The 8,644-nt window shown below is 38.8% G+C and overlaps 1 pseudogene; it reads left to right on the forward strand.

Annotated features, from left to right (window-relative positions):
• The first annotated feature begins 5,913 nt into the window (after positions 1-5,913).
• LOC114619058 lies at positions 5,914-6,381 on the forward strand (annotated as a pseudogene).
• The last annotated feature ends 2,263 nt before the right edge of the window (positions 6,382-8,644 follow it).

Below are 8,644 nucleotides of genomic sequence, written 5' to 3' on the forward strand. Positions count from 1 at the left end.
ACTCCCAATATATTTAGTCACTACCAATAGAGTTGCTATCATCATAGTAAACAAACCTGTTTCTTGGTTGCCTTTTCTCCTCATAAATAAATTCTCTTTCTTTAAATGCACTGTCATTAATCCAGTTTAATTTCTACATGGTTTTGAATTCTCTTATTGCTTTAATATAAAATAGCATAAAAGGGCTTAAATTCTTTCTGTTTTGTTTTGTTTTGTTTTTTTTTTTACCAAACTAGTATTTCCTAGTGAAGGTCACTTTTGAATTTAACAAAATTCAGTCAGAGTGTGCCATAGAATCCCTTCAATACTCATTAAGCATTGTCTACAGCACAAACATCATCCTGCTCCAAACTCTGCTCAGAAATATGATGTTTTTCTCATAAAACTTACAACATTATAGGAGAAACTTGATGAGATTCGTTGCATTCCAAGTTCCAAAGTCCTATCTTTCTTTAAGAAGTAAAAGAACACCAGAATATTTTAGTACTGCAATGATCAAAATGTTGAATTCACGGGACCATGCTGAGGAAAAGCAAGATACCCATCATTCTGACTCTGGGAAATCCTTTGATAGTCATTCTAGTGCAGGGCACAGCAAAATACCAGGCCAATAGTGCTAAAAATGCATTGCTAATGAGACCACACAGATTGTGCTTGGAATGTCCTTCATATAATTTAGCAAGTGAGAATTTTAAACCTGTTTACAGAGGTGGCGGATCAAGTGCTAAAGCCTCAGTGGTAAAGTAATTTCTCTCATTCACTGACAGTTTCTACATCTAAAGTAATACTGTAGTTCCAACTTCTGTTGGTATCTAGAAAAATGTGTCTTGTATGTGACCCCTCACCTGATGAAAAGAGACCATTTGATCTTTATCTGAAAACACCTTAGGAGTAAGAGTAAGCTGGTTATAAGATGCTACCACATCAGCAAATGGTTTACCCCGAGGTACACGCTCTGATAAATCAATTTTCAGAAAGTTATACCAAAAAGGCAACTCTAGGAACCAAATGACAGCATTCTAGTGATAAAGCCATTTTGAAAATTTGCTTCCAGGTGGTGAACTCACCAGATACATCCCATACTTTGATCAAACTGCAAAATCAATGTGAAACTTACTCTGCCAGAGAATTCACATAGACTATGACAGCATGTTTCCACTGGGACTTAGGGGTACCCTTGCTGCTGCAGCTGACCTAGTTGATCACTGAGTGAATGTCTTTTGAAAACATCATCAGAGAAACTGATAGCAAGTATATCTGAGGCTTTCCAGTTCTTGGATTACAGAGGAAAAGGTTGGTCAAAGGTAACAATGTAAATTCTCTCCCCTTTTGTGAAAGAAATAACCTTATAATCAGAGGTAAACTATTATTTTAAACAGATGTGACCCAATGTGCATGTGATCTGAAATGGCAGGCAAAATAATTCTCACCAAGGGGTCAACAGGGAAGTATCTTCTCATCTTTAATAGAGAATCTTAAAATGGTACTTGCTTCTTTTCCAATTCTTGGAAATGTATGAAGCTGCTATGCTTGATGATATGGCTACCATATTGTGACCAAGAAATGACAAATCTGATGAGAGAAGCCAATGCAGTGAAGATTGCCACATAAACATAAGGACCCGAGTTTGATTCCCAGCACTCACAGGAAGAAGTAAGAGCAGCCTTGTAATCCCAGCATGAAGAGACAGGGATAGAAGGATAGTTAACTATCCCTATCACTGGATAGTTAACTCAGCTGAAATGGTGAGTCTCAGGTTGCAGGGTGAGTCCCCGACTCAAAATTAAGGTGAGTGGTTCCTGAAGAATGTCACCTAACGTTCATTGACCTCTGGTCTGCATATGCACATGATCATACATGAAATGTACACATATCAACTAATTGGTAACATTAGGGCCTGGTGGTGGCTCTGAGCTATTAAATTAATCAGTCTTCCTTGTTACTCTACAGACTCACATATTATTGTGTATATTTACTTATGACATTTAAAATTTCTGCCACCAGTTCAGCCAGTTGAACTTTCTTCTCCATAACTTTTGGTGGAGCTCATCATAAGAGACATATTGATCACAGAATGTAAGGTCTCTTTCCAGTATCATGAGCTTTCAGTTAATACTTCATAGCTGTATTTCATATGACTTCTCAGGCCACAGTTCAAAAAGTGTTAAAAATTCTGTTACTGATTTTTTTTTAATGAAAAGGCTCAGAATAAAAGGCAATTCCATCAAGTGCAAATTCCTTTATTCAATGTGGGTTTATTCTAAATAAGTTCCACGGTGTATTTAACCCAGTTAATATTACACTGCTAAAAGAAAAAGCTTATTGAGTATTCTGCTTCCAGAATCTGCCTACTTTCTTGAAAGTAGAGGATTTACAGCATACTTGTTTTGTGGGGTACTTGAGGGGAGTGACTAAAATCCTGAGTTATGTGTTGTTGACAAGGCCATATCAAATACTCCATTACTCAGCCCCATGGTAGTGGCAAAGACTTTCCCTAGAGAGGCTCTGAGGGATGGAAGAGATTTACCAAGTGTAGAAGATTGCGACCAACCAGTATGTAAAAAATCTAGCCATGGTAGCTTCCTTCTCCCTTTTTTTTTTAACACCTTGAGACTGGTCCCTTCCTATAAGAATAGCTAATTCCTTCCACTGTGCTATACCTAATAACACACAATGGCTCCAAGTGGCTTAGTTGATACCATTCCATCAGAGTGTACACACACACCTGATCCCAGACACACATACGTTTCCTATATGTTTCCTTTCTTCATTCCCAAGTCATCCCAGGAGGGGTTTCAGACCAAGCTGGCGTAGTTGTTATAGGAAGGATATTTCCAAGGCCAATGTTGGACACTCCAAGAAGGTCGCTTCCTTTTTTCTCTCTGTTTCTATGTGGAAGAGTTTTTGCCAATGACCAGCACTTTGCACTTGACACTCTTCCTCCCCTTGGTATATTGCAACTGTGTATGAAGTGTAACAGGCCTGTAGAAGCCCAAATGGAGCTCCTTGCCACAGATCCCATCCATCAGTTCTAAGTATTTCTGCTACTTTTCCTTATGCCATGTAAGCAGGCCAATATCATTCTGGATTGGCTGAGCACAAACGGTTGTGTCATAATAAAGCCTGAAGTAGCCATAGCAGCAGAGACAGTAAGTAGTGGGCAGAGACAGTAAATAATGGGCAGAAAGGGCAAAACTGAGCTTTCAAAACAAGTATTGGGCCGGGCGGTGGTGGCGCACGCCTTTAATCCCAGCACTTGGGAGGCAGAGGCAGGCGGATCTCTGAGTTCGAGAGTTCGAGGCTAGCCTGGTCTACAGAGTGAGTTCCAGGACAGCCAGGACTACACACAGAGAAACCCTGTCTCGAAAAAACAAAACAAAACAAAACAAAAAAAAACAAGTATTGGGGGACAGACAACTTATGTGGAGAAATACTCAGAAAGTTTTGGAAATGAGTTTTCATGTCACACAGGTGAAGAGCCAGAATCTGTGGAACTGAGGTTGTTATTAATATGACAGTTTGATTCATGGGTCATCAGGGAGGAAGGAAAGGAGGGAGGAAGTAGATTGTAGAAAACCTGTCATGCTGATATGTTGGTGTCATCACTTGGTGTGAATTCAATTTCAGAACATTGTTATAAATGTTCTGCTTAGATTTGCACATAAGTTTTATTTATCTTCAATTTGGAGACTTTACCATAATTGTACCACTAGAATATAAAGGGACACGATGAATTACTATAAAAGGAATTGATGAATTCCTATTCTTGACTACTGTTCTGACCTAGTTTCCAGGGTCCAGCTTATTATCTTTTGGCAGCAGCAGGCCCATGCCCAAGAGCCATTGTATCCACCCTGACACCCGCCTTTGTGACCTTTATACTTGCCTTGTGATGCGCTTTTGTTCCACCACTAGCAGGAGTGAAGGTATACCCAGTATTCCTTTGACTACCAAGAAGAATGAGCAGTCCTTTGTAAGCCCCGTTGCATTCCTAGAGGCAAGGCTAGGGGTCCTGAACTCTACACCTGATCCTCCTAGGGGTACAACCTTCCCTGCCTGATCTTTAATAAGACATCTGGTTTTATGTATTTATGGGATTTCTGAGTGTGAACAAGTGGGCCTCTGCATTTGTATGTTTCCTGTGCCTTTTCTTAAGTTCTTTTCCTCCTGTTTATTTGTTTATGTCCTATTTCAATGTTTTTACTTTAGCATTATACATATTATATTATATTATATTACTTTATATTATATTATATTAATTATATTATATTATATTATTATAGTATGTTAATTATGTTATAGTAAATTATTCTTTAGATGACTATTTTCTAATGAGAGACAGGAAGGGGAGTGGATCCAGATGGGAGGGGAAGTAGAGAAGAACTAGGAAGACTGGGGGGAGGAGAACTAGAATCAGGATATATTGTAAGATAAAAAACTTATACTTTTGATGAAAGAGAAAAATATATTGAATTATATCTCAGGGTGTTCATGTTCCCAAGTTGGGTTGGGTTTTTTTTTTTAACATCTAAAAAACTTTATTGAGGCCAGATTGATATAAATTGTGAGTTCTGGGAGAGCCAAACCTACACAGTCTTGGAAAACCAAAAAAGAGAAAAGGAGAAAAGAAATGCAATAAAGTAAAAAGAATTCAATGCATGTCACACACATGGTTATTGGTTATATTCAAATTAGTAATTCTATAAGCAATACTGATTATTTGTTTGTGAGTTTACCATCTTTTGTTTAACCTTCAGTTCATTTGTTGGTAGTCAGTCTGGTAATTAAAATGTTAATGATAATCACTTGATGAACATTGGTTGATTGCCCTGTTTTATTTTGTTTTGTTTTTTCCCTCTGCATACCAAATTGAGTGTTTTGTTTATTTGGTTTTGGTCAACTTACTCCTTAAAATATTTTAACTTCACTTGTAAGGATTTTATTCTCATGTTTTTTTTTTTCTTTAAATTGAAGAAGCAAGTGGCCATTGCTACCAGCAAAAATCACAAGAGAGCTAAGACTTACTGTTTGATTAAAATCAGATAGTTCTAAATACAAATATTAGTGAAATTATATGGATTAAATAATTGAACACAATGTTGTGTAAACAGCTTTGTTCATTCCTGTTGTGTGGACTTTTATCATGGAAGAGTAAACTCGATATAATAGATTTGCCTTTATAATAAGTTTTATATGTAAAGAAATGAATCTTCAATAAAAAGTACATTTTCATCTCCTTTTCAAAAAACCAGAACTAAGTACTCAAGCACCACTTACAGTGATCAATGAATTGTTCCTTTTCTTCCATACCTTCTACTCAAGTAATCAATAAATTTCTCTACATTTAAATCTATAGCCTGCTTTCTCACTAGCATCTACAGTACTGTCATGTCTAAACCAGTATCCTTATGTATATAGTAGTTCAATTTTCTCCTTTTATGTAGTTTATATAGAGAGAAATTATCTCCTGAATAATTATCACTTGATTCCTTTTTCTCACCAAACTGATTTTCAACATAGTTTTGGATTTCTCTTTATAAATGTAAGTAAACCATGCCAGTTCCATGATCATTACCCATTGTTGTGAATTCCCCTGGTTCTATTTGTATTTTGATGCCAATTCTGCTTACTCAAGAGGGGCTGCCTCAGACAAGAAGTGGATCATGTACTCAGGTGACTTCATGTGAACCTGCTTCCCATCTTAACTAGTCAAATAAAGATTAGAACCTTTGACTGGGCAGTGGGAGGGGAAGGTGGGGCTGGAAGTATTAGAGAGGGAGAGAGAGGAAGAAGGAAGAGAGATGAGGACAGAAGAGGGAAAGGATGAAATAGGAAGAGGTGGGGGAACCACATGAGATCGGGGCACGTTTCCGGTGCGGGCAGTCACAGCTGGAGTTAAAGATCTGGCGTCTGAAGGGGACCATGGCCAACACTGAGTGTACCTTCATTGCCATCAAGCCTGATGGGGTCCAGCGGTGACTTGTGGGAGAGATCATCAAGCGATTTGAACAGAAGGGATTTTGCCTTGTTGGTTTGAAATTTCTGCAGGCTTCAGAGGACCTTCTCAAGGAGCACTACGTTGACCTGAAGGACCATCCCTTCTTTACTGGCCTGGTGAAATACATGCACTCAGGACCAGTGGTTGCTATGGTCTGGGAGGGACTGAATGTTGTGAAGACAGGCCGGGTGATGCTTGGAGAGACCAACCCTGCAGACTCTAAGCCTGGGACCATACGAGGAGATTTCTGCATCCAAGTTGGCAGGAACATCATTCATGGCAGTGATTCTGTGAAGAGCGCAGAAAATGAGATCAGTTTGTGGTTTCAGCCTGAGGAGCTGGTGGATTATAAGAGCTGTGTGCAGGACTGGATCTATGAGTGACAGGAGGGCCCTGCTTTTCTACCTGCTTACTCTTGTTCTCACAGGCAGGGGACCAGCACCTCTAGATATTTCTGGAACTTCTTTGACCCGGAAGCAACCTCTGAGAGCTTGACTCCCTGTGCAGTATCAAATGCCACTGGTAGATTAAAGCGTTCATCTGTCAAAAAAGAAAGAAAGAAAGACAGAAAGACAGAAAGACAGAAAGACAGAAAGACAGAAAGAAAGGAAGGAAGGAAGGAAGGAAGGAAGGAAGGAAGAAAGAAAGAAAGAAAGAAAGAAAGAAAGAAAGAAAGAAAAAAGAAAAAAAGAAAGAAAAGAAAGAGGAAGAGGTGGAAGGAAGATGGAACAGTAGCACATGGCCTGGAGGAACCGAAAGTAGCTAGGGATTTCATAGCTGGAAAATAAGTAGTGTAGTGGTATATCTGTCCAATCTAGACATGCCATTTATAATGTTATAATTGAGTAGTGTGTTCTTTGCATGGGCTTATTGGGGTTGGAGATTTACCACAACAACCCATCCTATTACTTTCCAGTTTATAATAGGAGAGTGCCTCAAACAAGGAAAAGCCCACATCTTTTGGGAATAATTCACTGCCCATAACAAAAAGACAAAGTGTCACATTGTCACAAAAGCTGCACTCATGTCTAAATTTCAGTGGCAATGTAGAAAAGCCAGCTTAACTTCAAAAGCCCCTGTGGGTTTGCTCTAGTGTTGTACTGTATGGGTTTCTGTTCAGCTATCCCTTCTGCCAAACCTGTTATCCGTTATGTTCTTCTCTATGTCAATCCTAACATCCAGGTCCACTAAAAATTTTCAAGAAACTTCTTTCTACAGCTTGTTTCCTGGGAATCCTGGCAACTAGTGTTCTACTTCTCCTGCAGTGGTGTTTGTTAATTCCACATAGGAGGACTAGCTGTTGGGGGACCTCCTCTAGCAAGTGCAGACAGTCTCATCCATCAATGTAGTGCTGCAGGGAGATGATAAGAAGTAAAAATGACAACTCTCTGGAGTTTCTGGAAGAACCACATGGAGTTTTGTGGTTGTGTGTAGTTTGGTACAACCTATTGTATTTTCATGGATAACTCTACTCATGATAAGGGAAAATAAGACATGTTAATTTTTGAGAATGGCTTTGGATAGGTTCAAATATCTGATGATAGGAAAACAAAAACAAAAAACCTCTTCATTAACCATGACTCATAATGAAGACATTTTATCCCACTTCCATAAGGTTGCTTACACAAGCATACTTTACAGTTTTGGTTGAACAAGGTTGATGGGAGTGGGGGGAAGATACTACATAAACTTAGTGGGGAGACTGGCTGTATCTTGGCTAGAACAGACTTATTCTATTAAAAATCTCTTTCTTCTTTAAGGTATCTCTGAAGTAATCCTCACGCTAGAGGTTGCTAAATGCTTATTTAAAAAAAAAACACAAAGATGACAAGGCTAAGAAGCCATGAGACGTATTGTGCTGGTTTGATTGAGAACTAGCCTTCATAGGATTCAGAATTTGAGCACTTATCTCCAGTTTGTGCAATTGTTTAGGTGCAAGACCTTGCTGGAGGAAAGGTTTTACTGGAGCTGGGTTTTGACAGTTCAAAGGCTCATACTAACCCCTTTCTCTTGGCTTTTTCTGCCTCATACTTGCATTTGAAGGTATGGGCTCTTAGCTCTCTGCCCTGCCACTAAACCTGCTTGCTGTTGCAGTTCTCTCCCATGATGGACTATTATCCTTCTGGAACTATAAGACAAAAGAAAACTTCTACCATGAGCTTCTTTTGATTACGTTGTATCACAGAAATAGAGGGAAAAGAAAAAAATAATACACATATGATGTTGGAAAAGGTAGATTTGAACATAAGCTAGCATTCAATGAATTGTTAACTGTGGTACAGATAAGGGATGCATAGGGTAGAGATGTACCCTCCCAAAAGGGAGAGAGCCTGTAGTATCTCAGGGATAATGAACAGTACTCTTATTGTTTTCTCAAACTGTTAAGACATATAAGACCAATGATCATATATTACTGGCATTTTAGGAGGAAAGTTTCATTATTAGTGTGAATGTGACTGAGGGCTAGGATAGGATTTAGAAACTACTTACCTTCAATGCTCAGAATATGCTTTGCATGTACCTAAAATGGAATGAATATGCGTTTTAAATGAGTGCCATTGTTCGAAGGAAAATGGAGAGACTTTGCGAATATCCCTAAAGACAACCAGTATACCACCCCAAAATCCCCTTTGCTCACTATTTTCA

Source organism: Grammomys surdaster, unplaced genomic scaffold (assembly GCF_004785775.1).
Source record: "Grammomys surdaster isolate TR1022 unplaced genomic scaffold, NIH_TR_1.0 146, whole genome shotgun sequence".
NCBI lineage: Eukaryota > Metazoa > Chordata > Mammalia > Rodentia > Muridae > Grammomys > Grammomys surdaster.